At 43.3% G+C, this 16,951-nt stretch overlaps 1 pseudogene; it reads left to right on the top strand.

The window, feature by feature from the left end:
• LOC148141865 (carboxypeptidase M-like) overlaps positions 1-8,195 on the top strand; it is a 62,600-nt pseudogene extending 54,405 nt beyond the window's left edge.
• Positions 8,196-16,951: the final 8,756 nt, after the last annotated feature.

The following is a 16,951-nucleotide window of genomic DNA, read 5'->3' as shown; positions in this document are numbered from 1 at the left end:
TTTATCCAAATATATTAAGGACAAAAGAGTAACTAGGGAGAAAATAGGGCTCCTCAAAGATCAGCAAGGTAGCCTTTGTGTGGAGCCACAGAAAATGGGGGAGAGACTAAATAATATTTTGCATCAGCATTTACTGTGGAAAAGAATATGGAAGATATAGATTGTAGGGAAATAGATGGTGACATCTTGCAAAATGTCCATATTACAGAGGAGGAAGTGCTGGATGTCTTGAAATGGTTAAAGGTGGATAAGTCCCCAGGACCTGAACAGGTGTACCCGAGAACTCTGTGGGAAGCTAGAGAAGTGATTGCTGGGTCCCTTGCTGAGATATTTGTATCATCGATAGTCACAGGTGAGGTGCCAGAAGACTGGAGGTTGGCAAACGTGGTGCCACTGTTTAAGAAGGGCGGGTAAAGACAAGCCAGGGAACAATAGACCGATGAGCCTGACCTCGGTTGCGGGCAAGTTGTTGGAGGGAATCCTGAGGGACAGGATGTACATGTATTTGGAAAGGCAAGGACTGACTAGAGATAGTCAACATGGCTTTGTGCATGGGAAATCATGTCTCACAAACTTGATTGAGATTTTTGAAGAAGTAACAAAGAAGATTGATGAAGGCAGAGCAGTAGATGTGATCTATATGGATTTCAGTAAGGCGTTCGACAAGGTTCTCCATGGGAGACTGATTAGCAAGGTTAGATCTCACTGAATACAGGGAGAACTAGCCACTTCGATACAGAACTGGCTCAAAGGTAGAAGACAGAGGGTGGTGGTGGAAGGTTGTTTTTCAGACTGGAGGCCTGTGACCAGTGGAGTGCCACAAGGATCGGTGCTGGGCGCACTAATTTTTGTCATTTACATAAATGATGTGGATGCGAGCATAAGAGGTACAGTTAGTAAGTTTGCAGATGACACCAAAATTGGAGGTGTAATGGACAGCAAAGAGGGTTACCTCAGATTACAACAGGATCTGGACCAGATGGGCCAATGGGCTGAGAAGTGGCAGATGGAGTTTAATTCAGATAAATGCGAGGTGCTGCATTTTGGGAAAGCAAATCTTAGCAGGATTTATATACTTAATGGTAAAGTCCTAGGGAGTGTTGCTGATTAAAGAGACCTTGGAGTGCAGATTCATAGCTCCTTGAAAGTGGAGTCGCAGGTAGATAGGATAGTGAAGAAGTCGTTTGGTAGGCTTTCCCTTATTGGAGAAAGTGAGGTCTGCAGATGCTGGAGATCAAAGTTGAAACTTTATTGCTGGAACAGCACAGCAGGTCAGGCAGCATCCAGGGAACAGGAGATTCGACGTTTCGGGCACAGGCCCTTCTTCAGGCCCTTCTTCCTGACTTTCCCTTATTGGTCAGAGTATTGAGTACAGGAGTTGGGAGGTCATGTTACGGCTGTACAGGACATTGGTTAGGCCACTGTTGGAATACTGCGTGCAATTCTGGTCTCCTTCCTATCGGAAAGATGTGAAACTTGAAAGGGTTCAGAAAAGATTTACAAGGATGTTGCCAGGGTTGGAGGATCTGAGCTACAGGGAGAGGCTGAACAGATTGGGGCTGTTTTCCCTGGAGCGTCGGAGGCTGAGAGGTGACCTTATAAGGTTTACAAAATTATGAGGGGCATGTAGAGGGTAAATAGACAAAGTCTTTTCCCTGTGGTCGGGTAGTCCAGAACTAGAGGGCATAGGTTTAGGGTGAGAGGGGAAAGATATAAAAGAGACCTGAGGGGCAACTTTTTCAAGTAGTGGGTGGTATGTGTATGGAATGAGCTGCCAGAGGATGTGGTGGAGGCTGGTACAATTGCAACATTTAAGAGGCAATTGAATGGGTATATGAATAGGAAGGGTTTGGAGGGATATGGGCCAGGCGCTGGCAGGTAGGACTAGATGGTGTTGGGATATCTGGTTGGCATGGATGGGTTGGACCAAAGGGTCTGTTTCCATGCTGTACATCTCTATGACTCTATGACTCTATAACTCAATCTGATCCTAGTTAGATATGCCACCATCAGACATGTTCTCCACGCACGCTCTTACCACAGTGCAGACTGTGACACACACCACTCCTTCGTCTGTTGCAAGATCAGGCTGCAACCTAAGAGATTCCATTGCACTAAGCAACAGGGGAACTCTCGCATCAATGTCAGCACGATGTCTCCGCCAGACCTTATGCAACAGTTTTTAGAGGCTTCCTAGAGAGAACTCAGCGCCACGTGATACAGAGACTCCACCACAGAGAAGTGGGAAACCTTGCAGGATACCATGCACCGCACATTCCTGACTATCTTTGGGAAGAAAACCTGGAAGACACATGACTGGTTTGGGGCTAAGGTAACCGAGATGACCCCTGTCGTTGAAGCCAAGTATGTTGCCCTAGCAGAGTACAAGCAGTCAGCTAGCGAGAAGAACCTGCAACTTCTCAGGGCTACCAGGAACAAGGTTCAGCAGACTGCCATGCGTTGCGCCAACAAGTACCGGACACAGCTAAGCGAGGAAATTCAGACGGCCGCTATAACAGGAAACAATAGGGGAATGTGCGAAGGCATCAAGCAGGCACTATGACAAGTTCAGAGCAAGACAGCCCCCACCCCGCCGCCGCCCTTAACTCCTCTACTAGGGAAGTAATCACAGACAAAGGCCAGCAGATGGACAGGTGGGCTGAACACCACCCTAATCTTTACTCCAGAGGGTATACTGTGTCCGCTTCAGCACTTAATGCTATCACATGCTTGCTGACCATGGACGAGCTAGATACAGAGCCATCAGTAGAAGAGCTCAACAAGGCAATTGGCAGCCTGGTCTCAGGTAAGGCCCCAAGTAGCGACAGGATTCCTCCTGATCTGATCAAGTGCTGCAAGACTAGCTTACTGCTGCCATTGTATAAAGTCCTCTGCCAGCACTGGCAAGAAGGAGCTGTACCGCAGGCCATGAGGGATGCTAAGATCATTGCCCTCTACAAGAACATGGGACTGGGATATCATAGCAATTACAGAAACATGGCTCAGGGATGGGCAAGACTGGCAGCCTAATGTTCTAGGACGTGTATGGAATGAGCTGCCAGAGGAAGTGCTGGAGGCTGGTACAATTGCAACATTTAAGAGGCATTTTGATGGGTATATGAATTGGAATGGTTTGGAGGCATATGGGCCGGGTGCTGGCAGGTGGGACTAGATTGGGTTGGGATATCTGGTCGGCATGGACGGGTTGGACCGAAGGGTCTGTTTCCATGCTGTACATCTCTATGACTCTACAGGAAGGTTAGAAAGGGAGGAAAGAGAGGAGGGGGGTGGCATTTTTGATAAGCTGTGCTGAGGGAGGATATTCCTGGAAATACATCCAGGGAAGTTATTTGGGTGTAACTGAGAAATAAGAAAGGGATGATCACCTTATTGGGATTGCATTATAGACCCCCTAATAGTCAGAGGGAAATTGAGAAACAAACTTGTAAGGAGATCTCAGCTATCTGGAAGAATAATAGGGTGGTTATAGAAGGGGATTTTAACTTTCCAAACATAGACTGGGACTGCCATAGTGTTAAGGGTTTAGATGGAGAGAAAGTTATTAAGTGTGTACAAGAACATTTTCTGATTCAGTATGTGGATGTACCTACTAAAGAAGGTGTAAAACTTGATCTACTCTTGGGAAATAAGGCAGGGCAAGGACTGAGGTGTCAGTGGGGGAGCACTTTGGGGCCAGCAACCATAATTCCATTAGACTTAAAACAGTGATGCAAAAGGATAGACCAGATCTAAAAGTTGAAGTTCTAAATTGGAGAAAGGCTAATTTTAATGGTATTAGGCAAGAACTTTCAAAAGCTGATTGGGGGCAGATGTTCACAGGTAAAGGCACGGCTGGAAAATGGGAAGCCTTCAGAAATGAGATAACGAGAATCCAGAGAAAGTATATTCCTGTTAGGGTGAAAGGAAAGGCAGGTAGGTATAGGGAATGCTGGATGACTAAAGAAATTGAGGGTTTGGTTAAGAAAAAGAAGGAAGCATATGTAAGGTATAGCTAGGATAGATCGAGAGAATCCTTAGAAGTGTATAAAAGCAATAGGAGTATACTTAAGAGGGAAATCAGGAGGGCAAAAAGGGGACATGAGATAGCTTTGGCAAATAGAAATAAGGAGAATGCAAAGGGTTTTTATAAGTACATTAAGGATAAAATGGTAACTAGGGAGAGAATAGGGCCCCTCAAAGATCAGCAAGGCAGCCTTTGTGTGGAGCAGCAGAAAATGGGGGAGATACTAAATGAGTATTTTGCATCAGTATGTACTGTAGAAAAGGATATGGAAGATATAGAATGTAGGGAAATAGATGGTGGCACCTTGCAAAATGTCCATATTACAGAGGAAGAAGTGCTGGATGTCTTGAAACACATAAAGTTGGATATATCCCCAGGACCTGATCAGGTGTACCCGAGAACTCTGTGGGAAGCTAGAGAAGTAATTGCTGGGCCCCTTGCTGAGATATTTGTATCATCAATAGTCACAGGTGAGGTGCATGAAGACTGGAGGTTGGTTAACATGGTGCCACTCTTTAAGACGTGTGGTAAGGACAAGCCAGGGAACTAAAGACCAGTGAGCCTGACGTCAGTGGTGGGCAAGTTGTTGGAGGAAATCCTGAGGGACAGGATGTACATGAATTTGGAAAGGCAAGGACTGATTAGAGATAGTCAACATAGCTTTATGCGTGGGAAATCATGTCTTACAAACTTGATTGAGTTTTTTAAAGAAATAACAAAGAGGATTGATGAGGGCAGAGCGGTAGATGTGATCTATATGGACTTCAGTAAGGTGTACGACAAGGTTTCCCATGGGAGACTGGTTCGCAAGGTTAGATCTCATGGAATATAGGGAGAACTAGCCATCTGGATACAGAACTGGCTCAAAGGTAGACGATAGAGGGTGATGGTGGAGGGTTGTTTTTCAGACTGAAGGCCTGTGACCAGTGGAGTGCCACAAGGATCGGTGCTGGATCCATTACTTTTTGTCATTGACATAAATGATTTGGATGCGAGCATAAGAGGTACAGTTAGTAAGTTTGCAGATGACACCAAAATTGGAGGTGTAGTGGGTTACCTCAGATTACAACAGGATCTTGACCAGATGGGCCAACGGGCTGAGAAATGGCAGATGGAGTTTAATTCAGATAAATGCAAGGTGCTGCTTTTTGGGAAAGGAAATCTTAGCAGGACTTATCCACTTAATGCTAAGGTCCTTGGGAGTGTTGCTTGGAGTGCAGGTTCATAGCTCCTTGAAAGTGGAGTCGCAAGTAGATAGGATAGTGATGAAGGTGTTTGGTATGCTTTCCTTTGTTGGTCAGAGTATTGAGTACAGGAGTTGGGAGATCATGTTGCGGCTGTACAGGGCATTGGTTAGGCCACTGTTGGAATATTGTCTGCAATTCTGGTCTCCTTCCTATCGGATAGATATTGTAAAACTTGAAAGGGTTTAACAAAGATTTACAAGGATGTTGCCAGGGTTGGAGGATTTGAGGGAGAGGCTGAATAGGCTGGGGTTGTTTTCCTTGGAGCGTCAGAGGTTGAGGGGCGACCTTCTAGAGGTTTACAAAATCATGAGGGGCATGGATAGGATAAATAGACAAGTCTTTTCCCTGGGGTTGGGAATCTAGAACTAGAGGGAATAGGTTTAGGGTGAGAGGGGAAAGATATAAAAGAGACCTAAGCGGCAACTTTTTCACACATAGAGTGGTACGCGTATGGAATGAGCTGCCAGAGGAAGTGGTGGAGGCTGGTACAATTGCAACATTTAAAAGGCATTCAGATGGGTATATGAATAGGAAGGGTTTGGAGGGATATTTGCTGGGTGCTGGTAGGTGGGACTAGATTGGGTTGGGATATCTGATCGGCATGGACGGGTTGGACCGAAGGGTTTGATTCCACACTGTACATTTCTATGACTCTATGACTCTATAACAAGGGTGAAAGAAGGAGCTGCAACAACTACAGAGTCCACTCTCTCCTCAACAAAGCCTTTGCTCGGGTCATCTTGACCCGCCTGCAGAAACTGGCAGAATGTGTATACCTAGAGTCATAGTGCAGCTCCCGAGTTAAAAGATCAACAGTAGACATGACCTTCTCTCTTTGCCAACTGCAGGGCAAGTGTAGAGAACAGAAAATGCCCCTGTATGTCGCTTTTATTGACCTGGTCAGCAGAAATGGCCTTTTCAAGGTTTTCTGAAGCTCGCTGCCCACTGAAACTGCTGATAGAATCCTTCCACAGTAACATGAAGGGGACAGTGCAGTTGCAACACACACCCAGCAGGAACTCCAGTCACTGATAGATCGCCTGTCCCACGTTTGCAAGGATTTCAGGCTGACGACCATTCTGGGACCAGACACAGAGGGATCACCAGTCATCACCATTGATGACTATAAACTCAATGTCATCCATCAGTTTATGTACATTGGCTCTACCATCACTGACAACCTCTCCTTTGACACAGAGATCGACAAGAGGATCAGAAAAACAGCGTCACCTCTTGCTTGTCTCACAACTAAAGTATGGACAAATCCTAAGCTGACAATGAAGACAAAAATGTCAGTCTACAACACCTGTGTCATCAGTGAAATGTGGACTACATATGCCAGACAGGAGAGAAGACTGAACACTTTCCACTTAAGGAGTATCTGCCGTATCCTGGCAAGACAGAGTGACCAATGCAGCGGTCCTATCTCACACTGGCCTTCCCAGCATGCACACACTGCTCAGGCAGCAGAGACTGCGCTGGCTGGGCCACATCTACCACATGGAGGATGGCCACATCCCAATGGATATCCTCTGCAGAGAGGTCACATCCTGGAAGAGACCCACAGGGCATCCCCAGTTGCGCTACAAGGACATGTGCATGAGGGACATGAAGACGCTTGTTATTGTTATGGAGTCCTGGGAAAGGCTTGCAGCTGACCGCACAAGATGGGGAAGCACCCTGAACCAACACCTCAAAACAGGGGAAAAGAAGCTCATGAGCGCTGCAGCAGACAAGCGGGCACACAGGCAGGAGTGCAGCAGTTCTAGCAGATCAACAACACATGCAGATGTGACCTATATGACCAGGAATGTAACTCCAGTATCAGTCTCTTCAGTCACAAGCAACATTGCTTCAGGGAAACAGAAAGCTAGAACCAACAAGGATGCAACCCATGGCCAGCCATGACTGAAAGGAGCCTAATATAGTCTGTTCAAAGGTGACATCAGGAAAAAACTTCAGTGAAAGGGCTGTGAAAATCTGGAACTTCCTCCTACAAAAAGATACTGAAGATGGGGGTTAATTAGACATTTTAAAACAGAGCACTTAGGCAAGAATATTAAAGGACATGAAGCAAATGCAGATAAATAGTGTTGAGAATCAGGTTAGGTGATCAAATTGAATGGTAAAACAGAACACTGTTAATTCTCCATTTCTTTGGTCACACATTCTTTTTCATAAGGCCCAAGTGTCAGACTTCCTTGATGTTGTAACAATGTATGAGCTATGATATGGTTGGTACCACTTCTAGCTCTGAGTGAGAAGGTTGAATTCCTTGGCTACTGCTCAGTGGAGAAGTAAAAGCACTACACTATCAAGTGTCCTTGTTAATATTTATTCTTCAATCAAAATAAGTAAAACAGATTATCTGGCTGAGCAATTTTGAAATGCCCCAATTGACTGCCAATTTTCCTACATTGAGTCACTTATTACACTTACAAAAACACCTTTCAATGTCCACTGAGCCACACACAAATTCAATACCAGCTCTGCATGGAGCCACAGGTAGAACGTCATAACTGGTTCAGATTGACCTCTGATTGGCTGTGGGAGGAGAGGAATCAGATATAAGGTAGGATCCATCTGTGTGCATTGCCCTCCACAACTGATAAGCCTGGTTAAGCTTGGTGTTGAACAATAGGCATTTGACTGAGGCTTCAAAGAGCAGGAGCCCACACCAGTAAATCAGCATGATTCAGCACCATACGGGACATGGTTCATGTGGGGGAGAGAGACAAATGTGAAAGTCTGACACAAGTTATTTTGTTTCCTGCAGATATTTAAGGAAGGTTACCATAAATCAACAGTAAGCATAATCTGACACCTGTCTGGATCCATATAAGCCAACAGTTGTGAACTTTATTCTGGGAGAAACAGATGGTTCAGTCATACCCAATTTGGCTGCAGCACCATCTTTAACCTGATATCTTTCAGTTTTGGAGAATGTACTGATTTTGGTGCGTCTATCAGAGGCATTAGTTTGGGAATTTTGGCTGCTCATTCCTGAGGAAGGGCATGTGCCCGAAACGTCGAATCTTCTGTTCCCTAGATGCTGCCTGACCTGCTGTGCTGTTCCAGCAATAAAGTTTCAGCTTTCATTAAACCTCAGATAAATACAGTAACAACACAGTCATAAATAAAATGTTGCAATGTAAGGATAGGAGGGATAATGGAATAAAGGTGACTAAATGGAATTGAGCAACAAATTATCCACAATCTCAATAGCACTTTCATTTGAAAGCAGAGTAGAAATGAGGAGCAATTAGAGACTATGGTCAATTCACTGGTGATTTTTTAAAATTCCCATGTTCTCTATCTTCCTTATCCCTCTCCACAGTAAACATTGATGCAAAATATGCATTTAGTATCTCCCCATCTCCTGTGGTTCCACACAAATCTTTAAGAGGTCCTATTCTCTCCCTCATTGCTCTTTAGTCCCTAATGTATTTGTGGAATCCCTTTGGATTTTCCTGAACCCTCTTTGCCAAAACTATCTTATGTCCCCTTTGTGCCCTCCTGATTTCCCTCTTAAGTATACTCCTACTGCCTTTATACTCTTCTAGGGATTCACTCGATCTCTGCTGTCTATACCTGACCATGCTTCCTTCTTATTCTTGACCAAAACCTCAATTTCTCTAGTCATCCAGCATTCTACACATCTACCAGCCTTGCCTTTCTCTCTAACAGGAAGATATTGTCTCTTGACTCTTGTTATCTCATTTTTGAAGGCTTCCCATTTTCTAGTCTTCCCTTTACCTGCCCCCAATCAGCTTTCAAAAGTTCTTGCCTAATACCATCAAAATTGGCTTTTCTCCAATTTAGAACTTCAACTGTTAGATGGCTGGAAAATGGGAAGCCTTCAGAAATGACATAACGAGAATCTCTGAAAGTTGCCACCCAAGTAAATAGTGCGGTGAAGAAGGCATATGGAGTACTGGCTTTATTGGTAGAGGAATTGAGTTCCGGAGCCCTGAGGTCATGTTGCAGTTGTATAAGACTCTGGTGTGGCCGCATCTGGAGTATTGTGTGCAGTTTTGGTCGCCATACTATAGGAAGGATGTGGTGGCACTGGAACGGGTGCAGAGGAGGTTTACCAGGATGTTGCCTGGTATGGTAGGAAGATCGTATGAGGAAAGGCTGAGGCACATGGGGCTGTTTTCATTGGAGAAAAGAAGATTTAGGGGTGACTTGATAGAGGTGTACAAGATGATTAGGGGTTTAGATAGGGTTGACCATGAGAACCTTTTTCCACGTATGGAGTCAGCTATTACGAGGGGGCATAGCTTTAAATTAAGGGGTGGTAGGTATAGGACAGATGTTAGGGGTAGATTCTTTACTCAGCGAGTCGTGAGTTCATGGAATACCCTGCCAGTAGCAGTGGTGGACTCTCCCTCTTTATGGGCATTTAAACGGGCATTGGATAGGCATATGGAGGATAGTGGGCTAGTGTAGGTTAGGTGGGCTTGGATTGGCGCAACATCGAGGGCCAAAGGGCCTGTACTGCGCTGTATTTTTCTATGTTTCTATGTAATCCAGAGAAAGTATAATCCTGTTTGGGTGAAAGGAAAGGCTAGTAGGTATAGGGAATGCTGGATGACTAAAGAAATTGAGGGTTTGGTTAAGAAAAAGAAGGAAGCATATGTCAGGTATAGACAGGATAGATCGAGTGAATCCTTAGAGTATAAAGGAAGTAGGAGTATACTTACGAGGGAAGTCAGGAGGGCAAAAAGAGGACATGAGATAACTTTAGCAAATAGAATTAATGAGAATCCAAAGAGTTTTTATAAATACATTAAGGACAAAAGAGTAACTAGGGAGAAAATAGGGCCCCCCAAAGATCAGCAAGGTGACCTTTGTGTGGAGCCGCAGAAAATGGGGGAGATACTAAAAGAGTATTTTGCATCAGTATTTACTGTGGAAAAGGATATGGAAGATATAGACTGTAGGGGAATGGTGACATCTTGCAAAATGTCCATATTACAGAGGAGTAAGTGCTGGATGTCTTGAAACGGGCAAAGGTAGATAAATCCCCAGGACCTGATCAGGACCTAGAACTCTGTGGGAAGCTAGAGAAGTGATTGCTGGGCTCCTTGCTGAGATATTTGTATCATTGATAGTCACAGGTGAGGTGCCAGAAGACTGGAGATTGGCTAATGTGGTGCCACTGTTAAGAAAGGTGGTAAGGACAAGCCAGAGAACAACAGACCAGTGAGCCTGACGTCAGTGGTGGGCAAGTTGTTGGAGGGACAGGATGTACGTGAATTTGGAAAGGCAAGGAATGATTCGGGATAGTCAACATGGCTTTGTGCATGGGAAATCATGTCTCACAAACTTGATTGAGATTTTTGAAGAAGTAACAAAGAGGATTGATGAGGGCAGAGCGGCCGATGTGATCTATATGGATTTCAGTAAGGCGTTCGACAAGGTTCCCCATGGGAGACTGATTAACAAGGTTAGATCTCACGGAATAAGGGAGAACTGGCCATTTGGTACCGAACTGGCTCAAAGGTAGAAGACAGAGGGTGGTGGTGGAGGGTTGTTTTTCAGACTGGAGGCCTGTGACCAGTGGTGTGCCACAAGGATCGGTGCTGGGCCCTCTACTTTTTGTCATTTACATAAATGATTTGAATGCGAGCATAAGAGGTACAGTTAGTAAGTTTGCAAATGACTCCAAAATTGGAGGTGTAGAAGAGGGTTACCTCAGATTACAACAGGATCTTGACCAGATGGGCCAATGGGCTGAGAAGTGGCAGATGGAGTTTAATTCAGATAAATGTGAGGTGCTGCATTTTGGGAAAGCAAATCTTAGCAGGACTTATACATTTAATGGTAAGGTCCTGGGGAGTGTTGCTGAATAAAGAGACCTTGGAGTGCAGTTTCACAGCTCCTTGAAAGTGGAGTTGCAGGTAGATAGGATAGTGAAGAAGGCGTTTGGTATGCTTTCCTTTATTGGTCAGAGTATTGAGTACAGGAGTTGGGAGATCATGTTGCGGCTGTATAGGACATTGATTAGGCCATTGTTGGAATATTGCATGCAATTCTGGTCTCCCTCCTTTTGGAAATGTGTTGTGAAACTTGAAGGGGCTCAGAAAAGATTTACAAGGCTGTTAAGCTATATGGAGAGGCTGAACAGACTGGGGCTGTTTTCCCTGGAGATTTACAAAATTATGAGGGGCATGGATAGGGTAAATAGGCAATGTCCTTTCCCTGGAGTCGGGCAATCCAGAACTAGAGGGCATTGGTTTAGGGTGAGAGGGGAAAGATATAAAAGAGCCCCAAGGGGCAACTTTTTCACACAGAGGTTGGTAGAGGTATGGAATGAGCGGTCAGAGGAAGTGGTGGAGGCTGGTACCAATGCAACATTTAAAAGACATCTGGATGGGTATATGAATAGGAATGGTTTGGAGGGATATGGACCGGGTGCTGGCAGGATGGGACTAGATTGGGTTGGGATATCTGGTCGGCATGGATGGGTTAGACCAAAGGTCTGTTTCCATACCGTATATCTCTATGACTCTAAGAGATGGCAAATGGAGTTTAATTCAAAAAGGTGTGAGGTGATTCACTTAGGAAGGATTAACAGGAATACAGAGCACTGAGCTAATTGTAAGATTCTTGGTAGTGTGGATGAGCAGAGAAATCTCAGTGTCCATGTGCAAAGATGCCTGAAAGTTGCCACCCAGGTTGATAGGGTTGTTAAGAAAGCGTACGGTGTGTTAGCTTTTATTGGTAAAGGGATTGAGTTTCGGAGCCATGATGTCCTTTTGCAACTGTATAAAACTCAGGTGCGGCTGCATCGGAGTATTGTGTAGACTTGCGGTCGCCACATTGTAAGAAGGAGATGAAAGCATTGGAATGGGTGCAGAAGAGATTTATCAGGATGTTACTAGTATGAAGGGAAGGTCTTATGAGGAAAAGCTGAGGGACTTGAGGCTGTTTTCACTAGAGAGAAGGTTAAGAGGTGACTTAATAGAGACATACAAGATGATCAAAGGATGAGATGATGGACAGTGAGAGCCTCTTTCCTCAGATGGTGATGGCTAGCACAATGGCTTTAAACTGAGGAATGATAGATATAGGACAGATGTCAGAGGCAGATTCTTTACTCAGAGAGCAGTAAGGATGTGGAATGCCCTGCCTGCAAAAATAGTAGAACTCGCCAACTTTAAGGGCATTTAAATGGTCACTGGATAAATATATAGATGATAATGGAATAGATGGGCTTTAGATCAGTTTCACAGGTCAACGCAACATCCAGGGCCAAATACTGCGCTGTATTATTCTATGTTCTACGTTCTAAATTTGTGATATTATAGAACTTTAATAACTGTTAATGGATTGAATGAATCAACTAAGATGAACTTTCATACACGGAAAGAAGAAGCAATAACTCTTGTCTGGAATAAACTATTAAGGGACAAGGGCAAATGTATATTGGAATTGAAAGCAATTCAGAGGGAGTGGAAGCGACATGAACAAAGCTGGTTTGACATCCGCATGATAACTGTCTGCTTTATGCCTCAAGGAAAACTGATTGCCCTATAGAATAATTTAAAGAGTTAACTGCAAGAAATCTGTGTTTTCAAATAGACAGTTAAGGCCAAATGCAACATGGAACGAGGAAGCTACTTCTGATAAGAAGGCCAGCTCCAGACTTGCAGTAATTTGGATGAAACAACATTAAAAAAAAGTCATAAATAATATCGTATATAGACTTGAAGGATGAAGATCTATTAAGAAGCCGACTTCAGAACTCCCTCTTTAGCAGAATTTTGAAGAACAACACTGCACGAGGATTCAACATTTGACACTTCCAGAAACAGATACTGTTGGTGGAATCATGGCCAAGTTCTATCATTATTTGGATAAAAGCCAAGTTAAGTTGTGAGGCTTAACTTGCTTACTTGAAGGATCTTATTTTGGTTGCAGCACAGCAGGTCAGGCAGCATCCAGGGAACAGGAGATTCGACGTTTCGGGCACAGGCCCTTTCAACTTTGATCTCCAGCATCTGCAGACCTCACTTTCTCCCCTTATTTTGGTTGCTACATGCGATAAAGTTTAAATCATTGTTTCAGTAGTTGATTGTGAGATTTCTTAATACTTAGTCAAATTAAAGGTAATTTGCGGTGATTTATCCACAACAAATTGCTTCTGGTACTACATTTGGAAAACTGAAGCGATCAGTTTCATTTTCCACTCTCCGCTTATATTTGCTTCAGATCCCCAAATTAATCGTTATTAGTTACCTGTCCATATTATATTTTCTTCTTCATTCCCTTCATCTGATCAGATGACAACCAAAGTATATTATTCAAGATTATCTTCCTGTTAGTATTGCACCAAAATACAGCCCTACCAATCTGCTTCACTGACTATTGAACCACCAGGAAACATATACATACATACATACACTTGGATTTTAGAAAGCATCTATTACCTGCGGCAAAACTTTGGAAAACTCAAAGTTTTGAATTTGTTCTGTAAAAAGGCAATTTCACGAAAACAGGGTTGTAGGGATGGAAAGCAGTGATTGGAGATCCTGCATTTTGAAATAATTCTCTGGGCACATGATGGAAAATCTTCAAAATTTCTACCCCAACTGTCTAGGCGAGTATATGAAAGTACCCAAACGCAGATCAGATGCTCGTTTTATTGTTGTCAGTATATTGGACATATCATAGGCCTATTTCTAGGTTTTATAAAACTGTAGAGTTAATACCAAAATAGTCAATGTCTGGGCTATAAGCCACAGAATCCATTTGTAAACAGTAAGCTGATTGTAAGCAGTTGCAAAAACTAACAGTGGTTAACTGAAATGTACAGAACACTAAAATTCAAAGTAACATCATAGTTAAGATGTCATCAACAAAAGCTTTATTGAGTCCTCAGGCCATCTTCCTGATGGCCTTAGGTGAAACTACTTTCTGAGAGATAGAATTTTCAACGTGTTTTGAAGGGTAAGTTTAGCCATGTTCTAATTGAATGGTTTTAGGGATTGAATAATCTCCAACCATTCTTAATGATCTTTTTTGACCAGGACAAAGAAAATCAGAAAGTTGATTTCTCGTATTTCCATCAAGATATCAAATTTTCCTTGGGCTTAACAGAACCTTGCGTCCCAGAAATGGCTGGCAGGTAATATGAGACGTATGCAAATACTTCTCTTCAAAGATGCAAAGCGAGCAATAACCCAATTATTGAATACTGTATCCATTACTTTTTCTTCTAATTTGATAATTGCACTTAAGTGTTCAGGAAACCAACACACCCAATTCGTTCAACAGATATTTGAACTCCTCTCTAAATGTAACTCTTGCATTGCAACTATACCTCTCAGATCATTGCCCACTGTATACTGAGCAAAGTCACGAATGGGCCTGAGGCTGTTAATTTTGATACTGAAAACATTTTACATAAATGAGTTAGATGAGAATAGAGAAGGCATGGTTAGTAAGTTTGCAGATGACACCAAAATTGGGGGTGTAGAGAACAGTGAAGAAGAATATCTAAGATTACAAAGAGATTTTGATCAATTGGGTCAATGAGCTAAGGAGTGGCAGATAGAGTTTAATTTGGATAAATGGAAGATATTGGATTTTGGTGAAACAAACAAGGGCAGGACATATTCAATTAAAAGTAGGGCCTTGGATAGTGTTGTAAAACAGACCTAGGGATTCATGTACACAATTCTTTGAGGTTTGTGTCACTTGTAGAAAGGGTGGTTAAGAAGCTGTTTGGCATGCTTGCCTTCATTGCTCAGACCTTTGAATATAGGGGTTGGGATGTCACGTTGAGATTATACAGGATATTGGTGAGGCCTCTTCTGGAGTTCTGACCTGTTTCTTGGAAGGATATTATTAAGTTAGAGAGGGTTCAGAAAGGATATTGCTGGGAATGAATGGTACAAGTTACAAGGAGAAGTTGGGTAGGCTGGGACTTTTTTCACCGGAGCGTAGGAGGTTGAGGGGTGAACTTCTAAAGGTTTATAAAATCATGAGGGGTATAGATAAGATGGATGGCAGGTGTCTTTTCCCTAAAGTTAGGGATTTTAAGGCTGGGAGCATGTTTTTAAGTTGAGAAGAGAAAGATTTAAAAAAAACATGAAGGCCAACTTTTTTACACAGAGAGTGGTTCGTATGAATAAAGAACAAAGAACCTTACAGCACAGGAACAGGCCCTTCGGCCCTCCAAGCCTGCACCGATCCAGATCCTCTATCTAAACCTGTTGCCTATTTTCCAAGGATCTGTATTCCTCTGCTCCTTACCTATTCATGTATCTGTCTAGATATATCTTAAAAGGCGTTGTTGTGCCTGCCTCTACCACCTCCACTTGCAACACATTCCAGGCACCCACCACTCTCTGCATAAAGAACTTTCCATGTGTATCTTCCTTAATCTTTTCCTCTCTCACCTTGAACTCATGACCCCTAGTAATTCAGTTCCCGCTCTGCTATCCACCCTGTCAATACCTGTCATAATTTTTCAGACTTCAATCACGTCCCCCCTCAACCTCCGTCTTTCTAATGAAAATAATCCTAATCTACTCAACCTCTCTTCATAGCTAGCATCTTCCATACCAGACAACATCTTGGTAAATCTCCTCTGCACCCTCTCTAAAGCATCTACATCCACGTAGTATTCCAAATGTGGCTGAACCAAAGTCATATACATCTGTAACATCACCTGTCAACTCTTGTACTTAACACCCTGTCTGATGAAGGAAAACATGTTGTATGCCTTCTTTACCACTCTATCAACCTGCATTGCCACCTTCAGGGTGCAAGAGACCTGAAAACCCAGTTCTTGCTGTATATCAATTTTTCCCAGGGCTTTTTCATTTACCACATTGTTTGCTCTAGAATTGAACCTTCCAAAATGTATAACCTCACATTTGCATGGATTGAACTCCATCTGCCATTTCTCCACCTAATTCTCCAATCTATCTATATTCTACTGTATTCGCTGACAGTCTTCTTCACTGTCTGCTACTCCAATCTTAGTGTCATCTGCAAACTTGCTGGTCAGACCACCTATGCCTTCCTACAGATCATTTATGTAGATAACAAACAACACTGGTCACAGTTCTCCATTTTAAGAAACTCCCTTCCACTAATACTCTCTGTCTCCTGTTGCCCAGCCAGTTCTCTATCCATCTAGCCAGTACATCTTGGACTCCATGCGACTTCACTTTCTCCATCAGCCTACCATAGGGAACCTTATCTAATGCCTTACTGAAGTCCATGTATATGACATCTACAGCCCTTCCCTCATCAATCAACATTGTCACTTCCTCAAAGAATTCTACTAAGCTGGTAAGACATGACCTTCCCTGCACAAAACCATGCTGCCCATCAGTGATAAGCTCATTTTCTTCCAAATGTAAATAGATCCTATCCCTCAGTATCTTCTCCAGCAGCTTTCCTACCACTGACAACAGGCTCACTGGTCTATAATTACCTGGATTATCCTTGCTACCCTTCTTAAACAAGGGGACATTAGCAATTCTCCAGTCCTCCAGGACCTCACCTGTGTTCAAGGATGCTGCAAAGACATCTGTTAAGGCCCCAGCTACTTCCTCTCTCACATCCCTCAAAAATGTGCAATAGATCCCACCTGGACCTAGGGACTTGTCCACCTTAATGCCTTTTAGAATACTTAACATTTCCTCCCTCCTTATAC

The sequence above is a fragment of the Chiloscyllium plagiosum genome, unplaced genomic scaffold (assembly GCF_037043375.1).
Source record: "Chiloscyllium plagiosum isolate Xiang-an unplaced genomic scaffold, Cpla_swu_hap1 HiC_scaffold_31, whole genome shotgun sequence".
Lineage (NCBI taxonomy): Eukaryota > Metazoa > Chordata > Chondrichthyes > Orectolobiformes > Hemiscylliidae > Chiloscyllium > Chiloscyllium plagiosum.
Note: the sequence above shows the minus strand (reverse complement) of the source record. Positions and strands in the feature narration are given on the sequence as shown.